Source organism: Parasteatoda tepidariorum, chromosome X1, assembly GCF_043381705.1.
Source record: "Parasteatoda tepidariorum isolate YZ-2023 chromosome X1, CAS_Ptep_4.0, whole genome shotgun sequence".
In the NCBI taxonomy this organism is placed as follows: domain Eukaryota; kingdom Metazoa; phylum Arthropoda; class Arachnida; order Araneae; family Theridiidae; genus Parasteatoda; species Parasteatoda tepidariorum.
Genome location: NC_092214.1, coordinates 45,440,444 through 45,466,925, shown reverse-complemented (window position 1 = coordinate 45,466,925; position 26,482 = coordinate 45,440,444). Strand labels below are relative to the sequence as shown.

Genomic DNA, 26,482 nt, shown 5'->3' with positions numbered 1-26,482 from the left:
ATTACTATCTACACTGTAAAAAAAATTCCGAAACGTTTCTGAATATAAGGGCAGCTACGGTGCATGTAGTTTTCAAAAACGTGTCTGGATATTTCGAATCATTCTGAATATTTCAGAAATATTTTGAATAATTTCTTGCTGTTTCGGATTTTTTTTTTAAATTTTTGAAGCGTTTCAGAAACCTTGTGGGGCTAGGCTGCCAACAATGTCAACCGTTATCTATCAAAAGATTTCTCAAGATGGAACCGATCTTTCTTTATTTATAAAAAATTGGGCACCTGGGCTGCGCAGAAGGCCCATAAAGGTGGAACCGAATTAACATGTCTCGTATACTAGTGAATTTGAATTTAATAGTTGTAGTGGTAGCTACGCTACACTCTAAAACTGCATCGGCGTCAATGCTATTCAATTTCCTTCTTTTGTAAATAAAAGGAATGTTTTTCAATTGATCGAAAATATGATATTAAGTTCTCTGAAATTTTCTGAAATGTTTATATTCAGGAAATCAGGTTTATATTCAGGTTCAGATCAGGAAATTTTTCTGTATAATCATTTAAATTAAATATAAATGCATACTTGTACAATATATTCTTCGTATAATGAACAGCAACATCATTGAAACTTGCTGCAAATTCGTAAGAATTTGTCTCGAACCATATTTCAGTTAAATTAAAACCAAATTATCGTGTTGCCAATGCGTAAAGTAAAAAAAAGGTTAGTTTAATTTGGCTAGATACCTAGTTTAAAAGTAAATTTAAAAAGCGTTATGGCTCAAACACCACGACATTTTAATAGTGTTGTATGTGATTATTCTTTACTATTATTTTGAAATATTGAAATACAAACATATTGGAACCGATCTTTCTTTATTTATGAAAAATTGGGCACCTGGGCTGCGCAGAAGGCCCATAAAGATGGAACCGAATTAACATGTCTCGTATACTAGTGAATTGGAATTTAATAGTTGTAGTGGTAGCTACGCAACACTCTAAAACTGCATCGGCGTCAATGCTATTCAATTTCCTTCTTTTGTAAATAAAAGGAATGTTTTTCAATTGATCGAAAATATGATATTAAGTTCTCTGAAATTTTCTGAAATGTTTATATTATAACAGATCAGGAAATTTTTCTGTATAATCATTTAAATTAAATATAAATGCATACTTGTACAATATATTCTTCGTATAATGAACAACAACATCATTGAAACTTGCTGCAAATTCGTAAGAATTTGACTCGAACCATATTTCAGTTCAATTAAAACCAAATTATCGTGTTACCAATGCGTAAAGTAAAAAAAGGGTTAGTTTAATTTGGCTAGATACCTAGTTTAAAAGTAAATTTAAAAAGTGTTATGGCTCAAACGCCACGACATTTTAATAGTGTTGTATGTGATTATTCTTTACTATTATTTTGAAATATTGAAATACAAAAATATTGCAATGTTTGCATTAATGCCTTATATTATATAGTTTCAGCATAGACACTATCTAGAAAAAACTTTTCTGAAAAACGCAAGCAGTAGTTTTACAGCAAGAGTAATGTTTTACTTTATCATTAAAAGAATATATGCGTGTAAATTGCGATATTTGCATCGATCATGCGATTTAATCGATACATATTCTAGAGTTTCAGTGTCTATAATATCTTGAAAAAACATTTTCAAGGTATTTTGAAAACACAAACAATGGTTTTTTAGCAAGAGTATCGATTTAATTTATAATTTAAAAAATGTATGCGTATATATTGCAATATTTGCATAAATACCGTATATTCTAGAGTTTTAGTATAGATACTGTCTTGAAAAATTTTTCAAGGTATTTTGAGAAAAAAACAAGCAATAGTTTTACAGCAAGTAATGTTTTATTTTATCAATAAAATAATGCATGCGTGTATATTACAGTATTTGCATTCTAGCTTTACAATATTTCGATTCTAGAGTTTTAGCATGAATACTATCTTGAAAAAACTTTTCAAGGTATTTAGAAAAAAAACAAGCAACAATTTTACAGCAAGAGTAATGTTTTACTTTATCATTAAAAGAATATATGCGTGTCAAATTTTGACGAAAATATATGAGAATTTAAATTGCCTTCAATGGTTTTCTTATAAAAATTGGAGGAAGATATCTCCGATTTCAATTAATCACTTTTCCTAATTTATGGGTACCATTTTCATATGATTTAAGAGTATGCATTTTAGAGAAAATTTATATTAGGCATATACTGAGATTCAACTGAATAAAAATTGCATAGTAAATTGCATTAGTGCACAGTGCGCTGAATGAAATAAGTTTTCATCAACTCTAAAACTGTGTTATCACATAAGAGCGTTTTTTAAAAACACTAGCTTTGCCACTTTTCATTGACTCAAATTTGTATCTGAAAGTGCAGATTTTTATTTTAAGTATGGTTCAAAATAAGTTGAAGTATATTTGGTTTTTTGTTGAATATGTGTTTACACTGAAAAGAATGGTCAAAACTACAAGAATATGGCTAAATTTGCCGTATTTCTGGCTCTATGTGAGCACCAAAAAAGATTGGAAAATTTTATCGAAGCGCTTTGGTAATGATTTTGGTGAAACTAATAATAAAATATTATTTCATAATAATTGATAAAATTTGGTAGTTTGGTAGATATCTTAGAAATTTTATATTTTTTGTATGAGTGATAATAATAACTATAATTTTGAAAACCAGAATTTACGGTAAACCGTTTCCATATGAAGGGAAAAATTACCACACGAATGGTTTAAGTATCGTATATTTTGGTTTTATTAACCAGAATTATGGTTTTATTTTACCAGAAACGTAATTACCGTACAGTTCAATGATTTTACCAAAAAACGTTTCTCCGTAAAATACATTTAAGATAAAGACAGTGGTGTTTCTTCTTAAGCTAGATATATATGTAACTGAAATGAAAATAGTAAAATCGCAAATTTGTTCGTTTTTTAAAAAAAAAATACTATTCAAAGTAAACAGAAAAATGTAAGCACACGTTTATGTTTTTATTAAAAATGTTACCAATAAATTTCAGATAATCATAGTGGTGTTCTTCTTTAATCCACCGAGACATATTAAATTAGAATTAATATATTTAAAGTGCAGATTTGCATTTTAAATATAATTAAACCTTTTTTTAATATATTCCTTAAGCCACAGTTACATTTATTATTAAAATAACGATAAGAAAATTGCGGATTAGTATTTTAACTATTGAAAACTGTTTATGTTTTTATTTAATATATAAGCAATAAATTTAAGAAAATCAGAACGTTGTTTTCTCTCAAGCTACAGATATGAGTATAATTAAAATAGAGATAATGAAACCGCAGATTTGTATCAAAAAGTTACAAAAAATATTATTATACCTATACTAAATTAATTTATCAAAATATTTCCTACTTTACCAGCTTGTTCTTTAATCATTAAAAGATTTAGAATTTGAAAATGAAAAAAATAAAGATACTTTAATTATTAATAACTTCTTATATTAATTAAATATTAATCTTTTACTTTGAAAACTAATCTTCTCATCTTAATTTGAACCAATAAGCTAGAAGATGTTTTTCATTACTTCTATTTGTCTTCTTGCAAAGAAAAAACTCATTAAAAATAAATATTTTCATTACGAAAGAGTACAAACGCACTGTGAGTTAATATGTAAGCTTAAAGGAAAAATGAAACAAGCAATTACATACTAGACAATCCAATTAATTTAACAAACAACGAGAACAGTTAGATAAAATATTTCATTCAGTTGTGGAAAGATTAACTACTATTCAGTTAGAAAAAATAACTACCATTGTAATTCAGACATCGAAATGACATAGCTAATAATGAAAAAAAAAATAATATTGAAAAGGCATCGTTTTTTAAGTTAATGTTCCTTTTATTAAATATTAATGCATTAAACATTCACCTTTGCCATTTAAGTTTGCTCTTAAACTTTATGTTAATCTTATTACCTTTTAAATGTAAATATTATTAAATATATTTAAACGCTAATTTAATTTTTTTTATAACATTGGATATTCTTAAGGAAAAATTATTTGAAATTTGTAGTTTCATGGTATTTTTTGTATTTTTTCCTTTTTACAGAGTAAGAATGTTATATTTATTCAATACAATTACTTAAGTTCAATAAAAAAATTTCCCATTTCGAAAGAAAAAAAAAATGAATAAATTGCCACTCCACGAAACAAATGGTAGACGTACGTCATGTTTGATATCTACGTTTGTAATTATTCTTTTTTTTAGAAACGTACTGATACAAATACCTTTTGGGATGATTAAATAACAAAATCGTAAGGATTTTTTAGAGAATATATATATAATTCTATTTTAAGGCTGGCTACAAAAAAATAAAAATAAAATTTACACGGAGAAAAATCTAATAAAATTACCGAACTGTATAGTTATGAAATTTATGGTTAAAAATTATAATAATAATAATAATTCTGGTAATAAAACGAAATTATATGTTATTGGAACCATTAATTTGCTAATTTTTCCGTTCATATGGTAACGGTTTACCAGAAGTTCTGGTTTTCAAAATTATGGATTTTGTTACCACACATTTAGCACAAAATACAAAACTGAAAGGTAAATTTAACCAAATGAATTGTATTAAGGACTTGCCCTAAAGTATCATGATAAATTACCAAATTTTATCACATATTATGAAACCATGTTCTTTTTTTAAATTTACCTGAATTATTTCTGAATCGTGCTCCCATGGAACCAAAAAACACTATAAAGTTTACTGTATTCTGATAATTTTGACCATATTTTTTTCATTGTATCGAATTAGTAATTAGTAACTTTACTCTGCTATTTTAGCTTTGTTTTAAACAGAAATTATATTTATTCTATGCAAATATTTGAATTAAATAAGAAAAGATCTTATTGCGAAATAAAATAAATAACTTACAACCTCTCGAAACAACTCTTCCCATATAGAGGTGCTTTACGTTTAAATTGTGTTTACTTTTTCCTTTCAGAAACGTAAAAATCAACCACTTTTTGTTATCATTCACTTTGAAAAGTGAATTATTTGATTTTTAAAAAAAAGATATTTAAATGCGAAGGTTTATTTGCTGAAAAAAATTAAGCCCCATAAAATTAGCACTGCAACAAACGAGAGAAAAATAAATTAGATGGTATCAAATCCCCATCAGATATGTTAATTATGTAGTTTTAAGTCTCATAAAATTAGCATTCGCAGTTGGTAGTTTCAAATCCTCTTAAAAACTTTTAATTATGTTATTTTAAAATGTCCCTAAAAAGTTAACATTTACCTGAAAAACAAGATAGTCGTTTTAAACAGGCTCAAATTTACTTTGAACATTTTAAATATATGGTAATAAACTTGGGAACTCGTTTCCAAAAATCATATCATGTTTTTCTCTTGGGATTAATTCATTTATATATTGACAAAATGTATGTTTTTCCCGAACTAAATGGTACTTTTCTTAACCTTTCGAAGCAGATGAGATACGGGTATTTATATTTTTATATACTTTTTCTGTCGCTCCAATTGTAAGAAAGAAAATAGTTTGGTATTTTTTAATTATGAAAAAACAGCCTAATAGTTACTGAAAAATTTCTTAAATTACCAGACAAATATTTCTACTAAAATATAAAATCCAAAAAGAAAAGAAGTTTGAATTTTTTTAAATTCATAATCAAAAATTTAGCAAAAATTGACTTTATAAATTAAAGAAATTTCAGTAATGAATAACTGTTTCTCTTGGATCTAAATTACTACAAATAAGTTTAAATTTGAAAAATTATTGGTTGCAAGTGAGCCATGTGCGGAAGATTTTTCCTTTTACGCAAAAATAGAAACCGGTGCTTCTTGCTGTATTTCATAACCCCTCAAATTATTAAAATGCTAATTATAATATTTTTCACCTATTTTGAACTAAATTAATGCAAAATAAGGAAAAATATGTTTAATAAAAATTCTGCGTCAAAGAGTTAAATTTATGAGCAAGTATATATATTTATGTATATCTTTTCAGCTATTTTGAAGTAATAAAAATTTATTTGATTAGTATTACTCGCTTTTTTTATGTATCAAATGTTAAACAAGTGCCTTTATAAAAACGAAAGTATCTTTAGTCATTAACTTCTTAGAATAATATTCATATTTTTTTTATGTATATAATTTCTCGTTTTACTCAGTGATAAGAATGCAATTTCACACCAGCAACCTCAGGTAATTGAATGCATTTTAGAATATTCTATAATATTTTTAAGAAATAAATTGATTTGGCGGTATCCTATGAAAAGGAATTTCCACACTGTTTGAAAAATACTAACTTAATCACAAAATCTCTATAAATATAATAGAAAGTAAATGATGTAGAAAGAGGGATGCCTCGAGAAAATTGAAAATGTTTCGCTAGAGTTATTCTTTGATAAACGTGCTCCTTTCCCCTAACTTTATTTTTTTTTATATCTTGTGTACGACAAAATATTTAATTGCAACTAACATCACCTTAATTAAGTTATATTTTTAACTAAAACTCCTTTTATGCCTGCTTCTCAGTGATTAAATTTGAGCGAAATGGGCATAAATGATGTAAAATGAGAATAACTTTTTTTTTTAAATTTTTCTCCATTTATGAACGCGTGCAATTATTTTTACCTAAGTCACTTATTTAAATTTAATGCTTATTAGGTGACAAATGTGCGCCTTACGTTGCTATTAAACAATAAAGATTCATCCCCCAGTTTGCAAAAAGGCAACATTCTCTTTGATGGGCAAAATAAAATAGATTGTACCTAATGGAAGTTTATTTTTAATTTTAAATATCGGTTTGATATCTTTGCAAATATCATAGAAATAAAATGATATTTATCGAAAACATTGGATTATTTTATATAATGTGGAGATATGTGTTCTCCAACTTTGAGCTCTCAAATATGAAACTCTCACTTTTAGTAATTTAGCAATCCTTGATGTGTACTTCGTTAATTTTGAGAATCATTTCGTCATGAAATCACGTGATTTGTGACGAAACACGACCTCGGTGTTGACCTTGTTCTAAGATGATTCCAGTTCGAATCCGGCAGCGTATGGTATAATTTAACATGGATGATGTAATTTAACTCTACTTCTCTATCTGACCATTTTGTGTAGTTGGCAGCGACATTGATCCACCTATATGGTAAGATAAAGTGGTTATTAGAAAAGTTGCAGTAGTCATTAAGAGATTGTAATTTTTTTTATTAGTTAAAAAAAAATGGAATGACGGAATATTTCTTTACTTTTGATAAAATTTGTTTTCTCGAATGAGTGACAATAGTTGTTTCGTCATGTTGACGAAATGTTCTCTAAGAGCATAGACCAGGAAACGGCTTCATCAAGAAACGAGGAAAGTTTGGAGAATTTTAGTAGCAATTTCTTACAGTCTGTTGAAGCTATTGAAAGTAGGAATGTTTTATTTCATCTTTTTTTCTTCCTACACTTCCCAGAAAATCAAAAAGTTAAGCCTTAATTTCCGTTACTTGTACCATAGTAAGATTCAAATTTTCCGAAAAATTATTTATAATTTTTAAGACTATTTTTTATCATTTTTAATTGCTCTATTTATTGAACCACAGTATCTTTTAGCCAAGTGTAAGAAGTGTGATAACATGGTTCACAATATTAAGCCATATTAAGGTTGCAGAAAGTTTGAACATTATAATGATTCAATACTCTCCAAACTTTCTAACGGTATACATACATAAAAGTCATTTTTTGAAAATATAATTCTATTCTGCAAGCTTATCCTTTTACCCTTGCATAATTCATGTCTCTAATTTAGTAAAAATATTTTTAATTGATTTTCCTTTTTTGTTTTTTAAAATTAAAAATTGTTTCAATAAAGATGTTAAAAAGCCTCTTTCATATTATTACGCAAGCATGTTTTACTGAACATGAATAAAATTTTCATATTTTCTAACCGAGTTTAAGATATGGGGAATTTTGTTTCGCAAATAAAATGATGAAGAAATATTTTGCAAATAAAATTATTTTTTATGTTTGAAATGTTAGTTTCTTATTTTTTAAACCTTATGATTTTCTCTATAATCGTATGTTTTACGAAACAAAATAAATACAAATTTATCATTTCTACTTTATTTACCCCATGAATAATTTCTTCTAAATAAAATACACTTATATAAATATTTGAATAACTTATAAACTTTTTTAAGGAAATATTTTACAAATTCTGAAAATATTTCTAACTTTAATTAGATCTACATATTTTTAATATAATTATGGATATGTTTATAAAAATAAGGAGTTATCTGAAGAAAGAAAGTAGTTTTATTTTAAACTTTATCGAATACCAACTTCTCTTTCTAAATCAACGTTTTAGAAGTAAAAATGTTCCAAAAATAAATTTTTGCATCGATTCTTTAAATACTCGAATTTTAGGATAAAAAAATCTACAACTTTATGTATGTTCTACAAATTATCACAGAATTATATTAATGCGAAAAATAAGTTTTGCTTATAATAAGTGTCTCAGCGTCAAATTAAATTCTTTTTTCCTAATAATAGTACTATTTTCTGGAGCATAAAATATATCGAAGAGGTTATCCGATTTTACACAAGGGCTTTCTGACTTCGTAATTTTATTAAGGTTGACACTAATTAATATTTTTTATGGACATAACTGACTCTAAAAAGTCATCTCACTTAGTGTCCTTTTTGCTATTTACTAAACGCTTCTAAACAACTTAGTTTCCTATTTCATCAGTCTTAATCCATGAGAGCTATAAGCGCATTTATGAAGCATAAAAGCTCCAATATGGATCGTGAGATAACTACTACTACTATTAATTAGTTCAGATATTTTAGGTGCTTTATTCCAGTAATGGGCATCATTCACAGAAACTTTATTCATGACTAAATTTAGTCTGAACAAATTTATTCTGAATGATTATTCATATGCAAATTTATTCATTCTTCATCATTCATTATGCAATTTTATGCAAATTTTTGACTATGTACATATGTACAAAACATGTATGTCCAGTATATGTACGCACATATGCATAATATATGCATGCACATAATTGCAATAAATGCCTGTCGAATGTATGTTGGTACATTTGTACAATGTATACATGCCGAATGTATCTATGTGCATATGTACAACATATGTATACAATGTATGTATAATTGTACACACATATATTGTGCTTACGTGAATACATACGTTGAAAATAGTAATCACGATTAAAGGTAATTGATTACATAGCTGTAATTGCCTGTAATCGAAGCCCACTCTTTTATGTACGTCTATGCATGTATATGGAGGCACGTTGTATGAGCTAACTAACGTATATACAGTGCTATTTCCTCGTGCATAAGCAAGTACATTGTGTGAATATACGTATTGTATAGATACCTTTGAACGCGTCTTGCATGTACACATATACTTACGCATTTGTACGTACGTACTTATATTTTTACATACACACATAAACATTTTATGTGTATACGTACATTATGTATATACGTACATTATGTACATACGTACACTGTAATGTATTGGTATGGGCAAACGTACGTCTGCTTGTATACTTGCATATATTGTATGAGCATGTGCATATAGGCATACTTGCATACATTGAGTGTACTACTTAGGTATGCATGTACACATAATTTATATATTGTACGTAAACTTGTACATACAATGTACATAAATGCAGATATACTATGTAATAACCATGTATATAAGCATAAAATAATTCAACATTTTTTACTTATTCATGAAAGCATTTATATACAGCTCTCGTACGCATAAACATACAGCTTAGTTAAGTATGCATGTATGTACAGCATATTTATGCATTCGTGTAGTAACTATTTTTACAATTATATTCGTATTCGAGATTACTTGCTGTCTTTAGATTATGATTGCTGGTAAAAATGACTGCTCATAATCGCACATATTGATTACATTGATTGCTTAAAATAAAAGATTTCGGTCATTTCTAACCATGTACCAGTTAAAATGAAATTCAGCTTATATATGGCTGTACCATATCAATTGGACTAGTTATCAGATACATTCCTACCTTGAAATTTCAATTTTAAATAAATTCGTTACACAGAACCTTAGACTTGTCAAACTAACCCCAGTAATTAAAAACTACTTAGATAGTTGAGCTTAGTTACATACCACTGTCTGTAAGCAAATAATAAGGAGACAAAAATATAGTTAACCACAAATTTAATCTCTCAGTGACAAGAAAAGATATTTTATCGAATTTTATAGTAAGTACTTACAAAGAAAATTCTATTATATTAAATAAATTTATGCTTGAATTTGAAGAGATATTTCTCGATTAGTTTATAACTTCAATAAGAAAGACTGACAAAAATTTTTGCTTATTTATAAAGTTGAATGCACTTTTAATGATTAAATATGCTTTCATATTCAAAGCAGACTTTTTTTAATGTAGAATTAATCAAGCGAAAACGTGGGATTTCGGATTTACAACTTGAGTTCTATATTTTTTCTAAATAGCATAAAACTATCCCCACAGAAAATTGATTACTTTCCACTAAAATTTCAAACTCTAAAATTTGAAAATGCGCAAAACACTTATAAGCCTATATTTAAATTTTTTTTTTCGTTTTGAAGTCTAAGATCCTAATTTATTCCTTAAATTTTCTCTCAAAAAATTATTTTCTAATCATATAAATACTTCAAAAAAACTTCTTTAAAAGTTCAGGCACTAATTTTATGTATATTTTCTATTAATACTTGTTTGTTGCAATAGTACAATATATCTTTGTTTGAAAAACGCTCGTACTCTTAACTCTTCATTATCAATTCATATAATGTGCAGATTTTTACATATTAAAAAGTTTTAGGCTTATATGAGAAACTGTAAGAAAATAAAAGTTTGACGTTACGAAAAATCTTATTAACTTTTCGTACAGCATTAAATTATTCTGTGTGAAAATTACAGTTTAACGTCATAGTTAAAAATTCTCTGTTTTTCATTTCTGAGTTTCAACTTTATTCTCCAGGGAACCTTTTGTAATGCTAGTAACTGAAAAAAATAAAATACAAAAAATGCGCACGCAAATAAAAGACTTATGTAGTCTTAATTTTTATTAGAAAACTTCATGGATTCTAAACTGTGATCCTAAAATCGAGTTAAGTTTGGGAGGTTTTAATAATTATGAAAGCCAACTCAATCCATAAATCTAGAAACTACGTCTAGCAGAACAATTGCTACATAATTAGTACTGGTTTAAATTCAAATGACAATTTAATGAAAAATTAAGTAAGGGAAAGAAAAATTTCAAAATAATTAATTAAAAAATGTTCAAAACGACAAAAGACACTTAATTAAAAAATTATAAATAAACTAAAAATAACAAAGGAGGAACCTATGATAATATTTGTGACAGTGTATCATGCTTAGTTCACCTTTATGCAATACCGCTTGAACTGTTAGAAATTTCTCGGGAAAAATTTTTAAGTAGAAATTCATTTTATTGTTATTTTACCATATTCATTCAAAACAGTCAACAACAAAAAAGGAGAATCAAACTGCTAAGTGGGAGACAAAACGTTTATTGATTGTTTTGTCCTAATACGGTTAAACAACCAGAATTCCACAGGTGGGAATAATATTTTCTAATTATATAAATACTTTAAAAAAATTCTTTAAAAGTTCAGGCACAAATTTCATGCATTTTTTCTATGAATACCTGTTTGTTAACATTAAATTACTCTGTGTGAAAATTAGTTTCCTAATTGTAGTTTCCTATCTATACCCACCTTATAAAACCATTTTGTTCCATGAAACTGGGCACATACTGAGGCTGAAAGGGCTGAACGTTCAATCTTATGATCGATTGAACAGTGGTTCGAATCCCAGCGTTGAAACTACGATATTTCGTTCCTTCATATAATACATGAAAAGTTTCCAGTATCCTATACTCTTCAGTCGGTGATCCTGAACTATAGAAATACGAAACTATCATTCACACATAAATGGCTCAGCAACCACAGAGCACCAATGTCCATTTAAAAAAGTTTAGAAACTATACAAGTCGTAAATTGTTACAAAACAATACGGTTTTTTATTCACAGATTTTTATCCGTACCAGTTGTAAACAAGTTCAAAACCGTATAGGTAAAAAATGTTCCTAACCATAAATTTTATAGTTAATCTGATGGACAGACAGCTGCCGGTTATTTTATCGTAATTTCAGAATAAAAATTCTAACAGTGTATTATTGTAGGCGATTACAGTAGTGCTCCCAAAAATATCTATCCAGGATATCATGAATGAGAGCTAACAAAGACACGTTGTCTGAGATTTCATTGTATTTTTGTTTTCTTTCTTCTTTTCTTTTTAATCCTTTTTCTTTTAATTACTTTTTCAGTTCGATCATTTTATAAATTCTCGAAAAACTTTGATGATTGCCCATAATATATGTTTCTGAAATTTTCTCTCTCCCAAGTAATTCAAAATAACCAATTTATTTATCTAGTGGGAGTTGAATGCAGTTGCATATTGTCAAGAACTGTCGGTAATCTACATCATCAAAAAATTGGTTTTCAGTGATTTTAATCTATCTTTTGCATTTGATGTTCTTAATTGACTTCGTAATTACCTTCTCTCAATGTCTTATTATTTAAAATTATTTTATTTTGTTTTTGAGGATTTGTTTTTTTTTTTCTTTATGCTTCTTTTACTTTTGTAAATGAAATAAAATATTACCATTTTCAATTTGTAAGTGTATAGAGTTTTCATACACTGTCATGTTTTTTTCTCTAAAAATATAAGAACTGGTGACTCAATCTACTTTTTAATTTTATTTCGATGAAACAAAGACTCTTGTGAAGTTATTCACTTACAAGAAGTTATTGATTTGCAATATTTTTAAGACTAAAATGTTTATCACATTAGAAATTACATTCTTAGCTTTATCGCTAATTCACAACCTCTTTCTGTCCAGAAGATACTCTTACTTCACAATAAAGTGTTGAGCAAACGTGACGTCAGCAGAAAATGAGTCAATGAATATTATCCTTATATCACGTATTAAGCAATAAAATCAGGTGAAAAGCCTTAAGTTTGGTGACCTTAAGTTTGGGGTATTTAGTCTTAATTGTAATCAAAAATGCCATAAGCTCTTGGAAAACGACTTGAATGAAAACGCAATACTAAGAAAATTTGTAAACACCGATTAAAATCAAATAAAGCCAATTCATTATAATCTGGCAAAAATCTTAAAATGGTACTAAATTATTTTAGTCTCTATAAATAAAGGAAATACTTTGTTTTTATGAAAAAATTTAATGAGTTGTAAAATTAAGTGAATTTTGTTTTAATTTTAGTATTCAATTTTCATATTTTAATTAATTTCGGAAATATAACTCACTATTATACTTGTAGAATAACCATATATATTTTTTTTGAGGAACTTAACATTCACGAACTATAACAAACGTTCACTAAAAAGCATTTATCGACTTTTTCTAGAAATTCACTATAATAATAAAAAAATAAAAAAATTCCCCCACTGCTATAAATTTTTTCTTATCTTTTCACATGATGCCGAAAAATAAATATATTAATCCATAGGGAGGGAAACACGTGGCTTCATAAATGCCCAACACTCCTGAAATTTCTCTGCACGACAGGATCTGAAAAAAGTACGTGTCAATTCCCTGTCCCACTGGTAAATACTCTTGAATTGAGTTGGTGAAAACATTTTGTTTGAAAAATATAGCAAAGTGAAGTAAATGTTTCACTACTTTTCCTAAACATTTGTGTCTGGAGCTATTAAGGCATAAACAGACAGAATAGGAGTTTCGAATATTTATTTCTCGAATTCTTTTTGGCAATAAATATTGAATATTTCTCTTCGTTTTTTTTTTTTTTTTTTTTTTTTTTTTTTTTTTTTTTTTTTTTTTTNTTTTTTTTTTTTTTTTTTTTTTGTCTAGAAATTAAAAATTTTAAAAGATTAGTTTCCAAGAAACTGTTAGAAATAAAGTAGAGAAAACATGTTTTCTGAGTATATTTTTTAAATTAATTCCAATATGTAATTCCAATGTACTCTAACATCCTATTCATTTTAATGCATCCCAAGTTTGTTATTTTCAATATTTCATCAAAAGCATGCGAAATATTGTACTTCAAAACAATACCTCTGTAGCTGTTGTTATTAAAGCTTCTTCCTTTTAGACATTGCTGCAAAAAAATCATTTTTATAGCTCATGATTAAGAACAATTTAGAGTAAAGTTTTCAGCTCAGCACACAGCAAGAAATTCCAGGAAGAATTACGGTATCGTTTTCGTTATCCGCAGAATCCATTTTTACCGTAAAATATTACACCATAATTTTAGCGGTAATTATTATTGTAAAAATTACGTCATATCAGATTTTTGTTCCGTAACATGTTCCAGTAGAAATGGATTTTACAGTAAAAAGTTCCGGCCTCGTGACTGTCGGACTTTTTGATTCAGAATTTTTTACAGCGTATAGTATCATGCAAAATACCCGGGCATTTAAGCGTATCAGAGATATAAATAATACAAGCTGAAATCATCTGAGGATATTAATATATTAATATAACTTGAATTATATAATTCAAAGTTTTGGACCAATAAAATACTCCGAGTGTGGATTTTTAATCCCCAAACTATAGGGGGTAGCCAATACCAGGGAAATATGGTTCCAGTAGTTTGTCAAGAGAGCGATCCTAAGTTTGTACCACTTTATATTAACTTTACTTTTTACGTATTTCGCCATATATCGAGAGCTTTATAAGCGAATTGAAATATTTTTACACGCAATTATAAGTTTATTTATCCACAGATAACTCCATACAAAAAATAACTTTTAATAAATATATATCATTTCTATTATTTTATTTAAAAATAGTCGAAAAAAAATTTGGAATTTTAAGGTATATAATTATTTACATCATTTTAAAGAATATTATTTTGCATGACAAGATACAAAGTTTGAGTGAAATCGTTCGCATAGTACTTAAGAAATCAAATTTTTAAAAAAGTTATATTATAAGAATTCGATTTCTCAAACACTATTCGACTGATTTCACTCAAATTTTGTATTTTGCCATGTAAAGTTATTTTCCTTAAAATTATATAAGGATTTATGTACCTTACAGTTCAAAAATTTTCTACTATTACTTTAAAAAAATGACAAAAAAATAATAAATATTTATTTAAAGCGATTTTTTGCATGGAATTATAGTTGGATAAACGATTTTATAAATGCGTGCAAAAAATTTTCAATTCGCTTAAAAATTTCTCAAGAAATGGCGAAATACGCCAAGAGTAAAGTTAACATTAAGGGGTCCAGACTTTGAATCGCTCACTTGATCAAACTATTAGGACCATATTTCCCAGATTTCGACTACCCCCTATATTTTTTTGGGGTCAGAAAGCCAAATCCGTAGGAGAAAAAGGCATGTTTTTTGAGAAAAAAATACATTGTTGAGTCTGATTTCGTAACTTAAATTATCGTTTGCAGTAATTAATTAGCTTATTTGAAGTCTTCCATACAAATCATTCAGAATGAGTCCCAGAACATGAAGATCCAATCATTAGATCAAAAGTTATTAAAGGTGATCCATTTTTTTATTTTGCGCACTGTACTTCTTTGAAAGACAATATGTGTGGTTAAAATTAGCGGTAGTGTATCTTTTTTAACAAAAAAAATTATTATCACTCCTGGAATTTTTGTGAGATCAACTAAATTTAGAAATAAATTATCTGGAAAAAGGTTACTTAGATTAAATTATAGTTCAAAACTAATTTTTCTTTTTGAAATGAAAGTGAAAAAGAAATAAACAAAGAAAAGTAAAGATTTGCAAAATGTCAAATGAAAAAAGATTTACTTTACTACTGAAGTCTTCTGCTTAAAGAACTTGGTGCAGCATAGCGATATGCCACACTCTTTCTAAGGGCGTCATTTTTACATAAAATTGTTCACTACTATTATTTCCATATAGATACAATTTTCAAAAATTATTTCTAGATAAAAGCATAATACGCTGAAAATGCTCTCTGAAACAACTTGAATATGAGACTCATCGTTATACTGCTCCAGATACTTAAATTTTATCAATATTTAAAATTTAAGCTATTTTTCAGAAAGTTTTATTCCTTTATTACTTTATTATCTAAAAAAATATGTTTCTCAATGGGTAAAACTAATAGCCATCCAAAAATTTTGCCCCTTCCTATAAAAAATGATTAACCGTCATTTTAAATACTACCTTAATATAAATTTCAATAGTGATCATACATACAATTTAAAAGAATTTAAATGCTTAAAAGCAAATAACTCATGAATCCAAACGTCTACGTAATACTTAATTCTCACTATTCTTACAATATTTATTCGCCTTATTTAACTTGTGTTAGTTTCTATCAACTCTTAACTTGTCGTTGCATTTGAACTCTTAACTTACGACATATCTCCCTCCCTCTCAGTTTACCATGCGCCTTACGTAAAAATAATTACCCAGATAACGTATGCTTTTAAAGATGGATGAATTCTACAACTCCATGCTGGCATCACACCTGCTAATAAGAGTATTAAGCCACTAAAGCTACTGGTTGTTTCATGAGAGGAAATTATTTAGATGTGTAAATTAAATGCAAATTAAGTGTAAAAGTCTCCTCATTACACGAATTTTGTATTATGCATAACTTTGAACAAGGAGAAATTAATTTCGAGCTGAAATTTTCCTGTTCATGCTGGTTTCAGAATGTCTTGTCTAAGCAAATGATTGCAACTCCTGACATTTTGAATCTAATTCGTGTATAAATAGAAATGGACATTTAAATTAAGGAAATAATCTCTGATATTTAAGTAAAGGTTTTATTTGTCGAATATAATGTGCTTAAATTTATTTGAAATTCATAATTGAAAAACATTGTTCTTAATAACTAATTTTTATCAAGAGTGAGGGAGCTTTTCTTTCTTTTCTTTCCTCAAAAAATTTATGTTGTATCGTAAAACTTTTTTTATTTACTCAAAAAATTTGATTAGAAAATTAAATATTGCTCAGATTACTTATAGTTAAAATAAACTTTTGACTTTCTATAAGATTACTTTTTTGCGATTATTAACTAGAATAAAATTATTTACAAGAATAAAACTGAAATTTGGCACAAAACAGGAGAAAAATCACGAAAAAAAGGTTATTTCGATCAAACATCTGCTTAAGAGTTATTAAGTTAAAAAATGTGATTATATTTTTAAACATTTCTAAAGCAAAGATAAGCATAGCATTACAAGTAAAAACAGCTATTACTTACTATAAATAAAAACTTTTTTATCCTTTGCTTTCAATTTTTTCAAGGAATATCTGGAAATTTCAGCGCATTCAAAATGGCAGTTTTTATTTATTTTAGTTTTGATGATTGTATTCGGTCAATAACTGCACTGTAAAAAATTCCGGATCAAATTACGGTAAAAAAAAGTACCCGCACTCAAGTGTGCCGGTACTTTTTAATCGTGAAAACCATTTTTATCGGAACATGTTACGAAACTAAAAATGTACCGTAATTTTTACAGTAATATTTACAGTAAAATCCCTGAATCACTCCAATTAAATAAATATTACTGTAAAAATCACAGTTTAATATTTTACCGTAAGAATGGATTTTACGGTAAAATAGATTTTACGGATGATGCACCTAAAGTACCGGTGCTTTACACCGTTTTTCTATCTGGAATATTTTATAATGTGGTTAGATAATTTACATATTACACAAATAATCATTAAGGTTTCTAAAACGACTAAATATTTTTAATTATCGCTTTGAATAGCAGTCAGTCAAATGAATTGTCAGAAAGTACTTATACCCATTTATAGTGATGTTAACATCACTATAAATGGGAAATTACTTGAAAATGAAGGACTGCTATCTTATTTTAATTATATTCTGAACATACAAGCATTAGTTTTCTCATCAATGAACTTCGAAAATCATCATTATGAATTTTTAACTATGACTAAAACTATTCGGTCTTTCTTTAACTTGCATTGCTCGTGACTAATATGTTGATTTTACTGAACTGTGGAGAACCCGATAGCCTTGATATTTTTAAAGATTTGATAATGATGTTGTTCTAACCAGTAACGCTTCTTGAATTCTTAAAGGAAGGAAATGCGTCTCAGTTCTAAGCAGAACACAGCTGAAAAATGCAAATTTTCTCACTTCAGCCGCCGAACTACTTCACAACGACTTAATTTTGTCTTTATTTTTAAATGAATTTAATTAACTTTCTTAAGTTATTTCTACTAAGTTTTCTCACGTATATAGTACTTTGTTTTACTATTTCTACTTCTCGAACTAGCAAGCTCTTAGAATATGCAATGATAATGTTCATCGTCGAAATACGGGTTCTATGAACTTGAGGTTAGTGATATTTTCTTTTTTTTCCCCTTAAATTTCTTCTTTCTTTTCGACTTTTTTTCCACTTCAGACATAACATTGCTTTATTCCCTTATTAAGAGTACATATAATGTCGTTTAAGTTTTGAAATATATAGCTTTTATACCACTTATATCACCATTCAATCATCTAATCAATCATACACGGTGACGCATTGCAGATTAAAAGGTGAAATCAAAGTGCAATTTTAAGCTTTGAAATTGTATGTTAAACCCGTGATTTACCACTTAAATCTGTAAATCTATTTAAAAATATCTATAAATGAAAGAATAAGATCAAAAGTTCAAATGGTACTATTGGCGCGAGACTATCGAAAATTTCCTTTGATTCTGAAACTTGTAAAAGGTTTAAGTTAATATTTCCGTAGTATAAAAATTAAAGATGATAGAAAAAGTATTTCTTTAAACGCATATTTTTAAAAATATATGATGAAAAAGATAGATTTTTACATATCCAGCACCAATAAGTTGTGCGCCTTCTCTACCATCAAACTTAAGAGCTAATATTTAAAAAGGCAGAAATTTAGTGCTTAAAACGATTAGGAGAAAGTTTCTATTGTAACGAAGCATGAATGTATGAAGCTGACTATAAATTCAATAATTAAACTGATCAATGATTAAAAACCTTGAGTGTCAAACTGACAACTACGATAGAAATTCTAGGAGTCACAAAAAAATTTTAATTTAAAAATACGGCTGAAAACCACTGGTTTTAGCATTTGATTTTACTTCTTTTATCGAATTCAACAACAATGACTTAAGCCTATATACTCTTTTAAATAATTTTGCTAAAAACCAAATATTAACTTCTCTAAACTTTAACATTTTTATATATTTATTTTTAGCAACTACTTTCTATTTTAAGAATGTTAAGTTAAATAAAAAATAAACAACTTATAAATTTTGTTTTGTAAAAAATTCATGAATTAGAACGATTGAATGGTTAAATTTGATTGAATGAATTAGATTGATTTAGAATGAATAATCTAGTTTAATTGATTATTATAAAGTATTCTTATTGAGAATGGTTAAACCTCGACTTTTAAGCTCAAAGCATTGAAGACATTATTATTTGGCGCTTAGCAAGAAACTAGCCTTACATCAAGACTAATGAAATGTTTTGGTATGCATTTTAGCAAATTATCTTTACAAGCATTATTTCTGTTAAACAATTTGCCGCGAATGTGCCTTAACGTATGTATGATGAAAATGCATTATCCTTCTTTCCCTATTATCACATTTGATAAAATTCTGAGATACCAATTCTCTTTGCAATTTTCCAAAAAGAGAAATGAATCAAATGCACGGTGTTGAAAAGAATAATATCCTAAGCAACATTATTTGAATATTTGGTGCGAAAAGTACGATTTTCTCGCAGTTTCGAAAGCGATCTTTTGAGAAATTGAACGTTATCGGTATGGAAGAAAATGTAGAAAAACAAACTGAAAATTCATTAATCTTGTAATACCCCACAGGTCATGTCTTACACAGATGCAAAGTTTCGTTGAACTTTCCGATAGCATTTGTGGATATCTAAGTTAGAAATTGTTTTGAAAATGTAGAAGACAATTTTATTTTTATCGATAAGTACCATCACAAATAGATGTAATCTATTAGAATGATAGATCTGATTTTTTTAAGAGAAAAGTTTTAAATGGAATGATGTGATGAATTGCAAATTGTTTATTTGTTCTTGTTTTATTTTGTAGATTATGTTATTTGCTTCTCATAACTCATATCATTTTAAAAATTCTCAAAACTTTTATTTAAAATAGATGTTTGTTTGCAAAACATTAAAATTCCATTATTTTTATTTTTCATTCTAGTATTATAAATTCATTACTCAAAAGCTGATTGATTATCCTTATTTTGTAATCAAGGTAGGCTGAAAGGGTTTTTATCTTCATTTTGGTGTTTGATATTGCATGAAAAATTATTTATGCCCGCAACTGAAAAGTCAGTGATGGAATTTTTTGTAAACGGAAAAGTAATGTAATTTATTCTTGTTTAATGCGGTAGCATTAGCAAAAATATTTAAAATGCTCCCAAATAGATACTACGTATTGCATTTATTATGAATCAAAATATTTTCTCCACCACAATGATTTAATTATCAATATATAGCTTAGTTTTCCAATCAAAACATTCTAAATGATATAAATTCCATTGATGGAATCGAAAAATTTTAATTCTTTTTAGTTATACACTTGTTTTATGAAATTTAATGCAAAATGTATCAATCTCTGTCAAGATTTTATAAGAAACACATTACTACAAAAACTACCAATCTTTAAGAAAATTGCTTTTTATTTTATTACTTAACGGTTTGTACGAGTCACTTAACAGGCGTGTTACACCAGGCTACCACTATTTTATTTAGGTGCATCTCTTAAGTTAGTTAGCTGATAAAAGAAGTTTGGTAAATGGAATCATAGTTGATTATACTTTCTGCTAAAGAAAATTATTTTTAAACAAACATCGAAGATATCCAAAAAAAAATTAATTCTAAATTTATATACATGAAAGGAGAAAAAAAATTCTGGTTAAATTATCTGGTTGCTGTATGGTAATATTTCTGAAAATTTTCTCCAGATCCCTGTACTCAGTGACCAACCACTGGACTTTCGACAGATTTTACGAGCACGTAAATCACATGTAATCAGTGGATCTTAGCAGGGTCGAGAAGCGAACCCAGGCCCCTCCAGTCCGGGGTTCAATTCTCTGACCACTGGGATACCACTACTGGTAAAAGAAGAAAGCATAATTCTGGTTAATAAAACCAAAATATACGGCGTTTAAGCCATTCATTTAGTAATTTTCGGTTTATATGGTAACGAGTTGCCGGAAATTTTGGTTTTGAAAATTATAGGTCTTATTACCACATATTTAGTAAAAATTGCGAAATTAAAAAGTGAATTTAACAGAATTGGTATGCTTTATGCCATTCTCATAATAAAATTATCAAATTTTACCACATTTACCAAAGTTTAGCACTTATTATAAAATTAAATTTTATTGTTAATTTTAGCAAAATACTTGCCAAAACACTTCGGTAAAAATTACAGAGCTTTTCGGAGTTCACATAGAGGCAGAAACACGATACATTTTACAGCATCCTGGTAGTTTTGACCACGCTTTTTTCTTAGAGTATGTTCTAAATCTATAGGAAAAATCACCCTACTAAATTATATTTAAGTAGTTTTGTTGTTATAAGAGAAAACGAAAAAGTACTCAACTATTAATTTTAAAAAATTCAAAGTGTCAAACGAATAAATGTTTGGAAGAAAACTGCACATGCAAAAACGAGACTATTTTTTTAACAAAGAATCAAAAGTGAATTTAAATATGATAATTGTCTATAACAATTTCTGTAAGAGATGTGTACATTTCTGATAAAATACCCTTGATATGAGACTTAAAGATAATTAAGAAATTAAAGTTAAATAAGTTTGCTTTACATGTTGGACACTGAATGAAATTTTGGAGCCAAATTTTTGGGTAGTTCTGATTTTGCTTAGTACCAGTCTATTATTGAGTAAGTATCAATATTTTCGGAACCAGTTTCAAACTGATACTAAGGCTAATAAGTATGAATTACACTTATTTTCTGGGCTTTTTTTATGGGATAAATATCAATATTAATTTAGATGTTAATTGATAAAGGGAATGAAAAGTTAAAAGGTATATTTTCAATTGTTTCTATTAGATCTAATTTTATTAAAATTTTATTTCCGTAAAATGTATATTTTGTACTAATTTACTCCTCAAAAGAGAACAACAGTTGATTTAAAATGAATACAAAATTAAAAATATTTTTTTAAAGAATAACATATTTAAAATATATTCATTATCGTTACTTTCAATAAAGTAATGAAAATACGTTTGTGGATTAAAACAGAATATAACTATCAAATTCGAAAGATAATTATCACTGAACAATAAACTAAATGTATTACTAAACGAAACATTTTCAATTTAATTATTTCCTGATAATTTAATGAAGAGAGAGAAAATCTTTTGGAAGTCAAATTAAAATTAATTATTTCTCTAAATTTCTGTAAAAATCATTTTAATTAATGTAAATTAAAAAATAATATGTTTTTCCTTCATAATTTAAAGAATAAAACATTAATGGTTTGTTGTTTCTGTCAAAATATTCAGAAAAGAATGTTATTATGAGTACTATGTCTTAAAAAAAGTTTTAAAATAACTAAGTAATTATTCTGCAATAAGTAATTGTGTAATTTTTTTATAATTGAGCAAATTGGACAGACAAATTATTAAAATATGACTAATTTAATTCAACTCGTACCATTAAGATCGAATCCTAGAACGTGAAGATCCGATCATTAGATCAAAAGCTATTCAGGGTGGTACTGTTTTTTTTCACTCTATAAAAATTAATGGGAAAATGGGAACATGTTTCAGCTTTTCACATAATAAAAGTAGTAGCGCATTTGCTTGATATTACGGTACGAAGTTTCGATAATATGGCTTAACTTATCTAACGTTGAATTGATTTTTCTGATAGTGCTTTATATGAATTGGAATCATATAAATTGTGCTTTATATGAATTTTTAAAGCCTGAAATTAAGAGCGATCTGTTAATTGCTTTATCAGAAGTGAAAGTTGATAATCAGTGTGGAAAGTAATTTTAGAAAAGAGTTACTTTTTATTTAACATTTAAGCACTCCTTTTTTAATGAAATCCTTTTCTCGACTAATTCCATAATTTAGGATTTTACATTTTAATGATAAAGAATTTTTACATTGATTTAAATGTTTATCATCGCACTTATACCAAAAAATAAGGAAGTTCAGATAAAACTATTTTTTGTTTTGAAAATAAAATAACTTGAAATTAATTTGAAACATTTATAATACTTAAATCCTCAAGTAATTTTTCTTTCTTTCAATCTGTTGAGGACTGTTAAATTTAATTAGCATTTATTGGTGAATTGAAGATAATACTTTAAAATAGAAAAGTGTAAAAAATGACTTTCGCATTCGTTGATTTTTAAACGCTTAATCGCATTGGATTTTAAAGCATATTTTTTAAAAATAGAAACTTGCATTCATGCAAAACCCTGTAAAGTATTACATTAGAAATCCAAACTTTAAAAGTTGTATGTTTTAAATTAGTGTCTGTGATTTTATCAAAACATTTTATGAAATTCTTTCTTTTTTGCATTTAAAATCTCTGTAGTTACAACTGCATATCTGGGGCACTTTTCGCGCTTAGTTACTATTAATACAATATTAAAAAATATTTAAACGTTACAAATACCTGTTGAAACTTTAAAGTTTCCGTGTACTCTTAGAATATGCTTTAAGCAACTGTATTATTTAATCTTTTAAAAAATTTGTCCCAAGGGGGGGGAACCTCCCCTTATTTTTAAGTTTAGTACTGTTTCAACTAATTTAGTACCACTTGGGACATAATAGAATTTTACTATAGAACCATGTTGAGAAGATAATAAATTTAAAAATTTTATCACTGTAAACTATTAATTAATAAAAAATATAATAAGCTTCAGAATATCGAAGAAAATAAGCTTTAATATTCCCTGAAGGCAGTTGTGACTCTTTTAAGTTATATTATATGGTTAAACATGCTATGGTTCTTCTAGCCGGGTGAAATTTGACTTTTCAAGCATCAACACATTCTACAGAAAATTCTATTCTTCAGTTATAGCAGTTTTTCAGCGAAATAAAGACGTGTATTTATTAGTGAAGGCGTGCTTTTTTCATAATTATTACATAGATTACTTTCTTTTACTTGAATTATTTTTGAGCGCTAAATTTAATAATAAATTGAATTTTTTTCCAAATTAGGCAGATGTCTGTTACTCCTTAAAACGCTATAACGTGTGGCAGAGAGAATATTAAGAAGAATTCGAACTAAGCTTAACAGAACAGGGGCAGATAAAATTTATACATTATAAAATAATTTATTTCAGTTCATACACAGAGACTTGAAAATTAAGATACAAATATCCTTATTACACAACTAAAAACATACCTGCATGATTTTAACTGTGAACTTTAGATTCTGCAAATGAAAAGCAACATTGAACGCAGTCGAAAGCACTCACCAACATCTTATCGATTGTAAACAATTACTGACGAAATTGCGCGCACTGACCTTGGAATTTTCAGAAGAGAAAATATTTAACGTATGGTGTGAAGGCGAGTAATCTCTGTGTAAACGTTTTGCATTTTTAGTGTTTAGAGCTTTTATGCATTCCTTAAATTGTATAAGAAAGCTCGAATCTGTGTAAACTTGAAAAAAATTGTTCTTTCACACAACATTTAAGGTTATTCAACACATTCGGAGAGATACTACATCTCAGTTTTTACAATATACAGGGTCTTTGTAATTAAAGTTCCATTTTGAAATGGCTATAAAAATAAAACTACCCGACCAAATGTCATCAAACTTGGTAAATGTCTATAAGAGGTCATGGGATTTTAGTTCCCGCAAAAAAAACAAATAAAAAAAAGTCAGAAATTCACCACCAGCGGAGAATGGCGCTGTATGCAATAGTGTTAAACAAATGTGAAATATGCAAATTTGTTTTACACGTCATGTGACTTTGCAGTTATAAAAGTGAGGCGCCTTGTCTGAGCTGTCAGTGTTCTGAGTCGACAATGTCTGTTACCATGCAAGACCGTGCTTTGCTCGTGAAATGTTACTATGAATGCGACAGCAATGAACGGAGGGCTTTACAAAAGTTCCGTACTGTAAGAGGAAAACGCCGAGGTCCAATGACACCGCAAGGTTTACGGCAAATTTACGGTAAAAGTCGTGGAAAACAAATTTACATATTTCACATTTGTTTAACACTATTGCATACAGCGCCATTCTCCGCTGGTGGTGAATTTTTTTTTTTTTTTTTTTTTTTTTTTTTTGTTGCGGGAACTAAAATCCCATTACCTCTTATAGACATTTACCAAGTTTGATGACATTTGGTCGGGTAGTTTTATTTTTATAGCCATTTCAAAGTGGAACTTTAATTATAAAGACCCTGTATAATAAGGTAGAAATAATGTTTTAAAGTGAGTTGTTTACGAGCTGCATTCATTATTAAAAATTAAGATACTAACTGTCTTTATATTTAATTGGTAAGATTACTCTTCTTATGTTAAAATATTGAATCGCTTATATTATTTAAAATACATTTACCTTGGTTGAAAAAAAATCGTGAAATATATGTAATCAAATATCTCATCACAATCTGGTGATAATTACTTAACGTTATCTGAGGAATATAATTGAAATTAAATCTAACTTCCGCAACTTTTCCCTTAACAAAGGAGTAAGCTTCTATTAAGCTGTGAAAGACGAAACACATTTCCAGGGGTCGTTAAATCTCCGTCTCATTACCGCCTATAGCCTAAGAACAACTTCGCAGCTAACGAATTTACCTTCAACATATTGTGTTGTAAATCCCTTATTTTTTTAGATTAAAAACTTGTTTATTTTTAGTAATTTACAAATGTGATCTTTCTGGTGACGAAAATTTGTTTGAAATTTATTTTAAAAGAAAGTTGTGATTTAATTACTTCCAATTTAAGATGCTCTGAAAAGTCTCCCTTTTATGTTTTCCTAATTACTTGCTAGACTCGAATGTCCCTTAATGATTTCCTTTTGGCTCATTTGAGGATTTCAAATTGTTTGTGATCAATGAACAATACTAACAAAACAAATAAAGAACTGAAAATAAAAAAGAAGTCTTATAAAACTCTATTTGCTCAACCAATAACGACTTGCTGGGAATTCTTTCTACTTGTTCTTTTCTATTTCTTATCAGTTTTTACCGAAGAATATTTTAAGTACCTCGCGTAACAATCAGGAAATGATATATACTATGTAAAAAACATTTTATGCCTAAATAGCTCTGAAAGATTTTAGTTTCTGTTTTTAAAAAGAAAAATTTCAATATTAAAATTTTCAAAACTTTAAATGTTTGTTTAATGCAAATTAAGTTCAATTCA

At 27.5% G+C, this 26,482-nt stretch overlaps 1 protein-coding gene and 1 long non-coding RNA gene across 4 annotated transcripts in view; one reads left to right on the top strand and one right to left on the bottom strand.

The window, feature by feature from the left end:
* LOC107448572 (zinc transporter ZIP3) overlaps positions 1 to 26,482 on the top strand; it is a 197,898-nt gene that overhangs the window by 136,067 nt on the left and 35,349 nt on the right. The gene's annotated exons all lie outside the window — the stretch shown is intronic.
* Positions 1,845 to 24,732, bottom strand: LOC107448573 (uncharacterized). Of its 2 annotated transcripts, XR_001584666.3 has the most exons (3): positions 24,507 to 24,732; positions 11,813 to 11,995; positions 1,845 to 7,173 (listed from the first exon to the last, which is right to left on the bottom strand). It is a non-coding gene; the product is annotated as an uncharacterized lncRNA (long non-coding RNA). The 2 variants fall into 2 exon arrangements; XR_011638156.1 differs by lacking the exon at positions 11,813 to 11,995.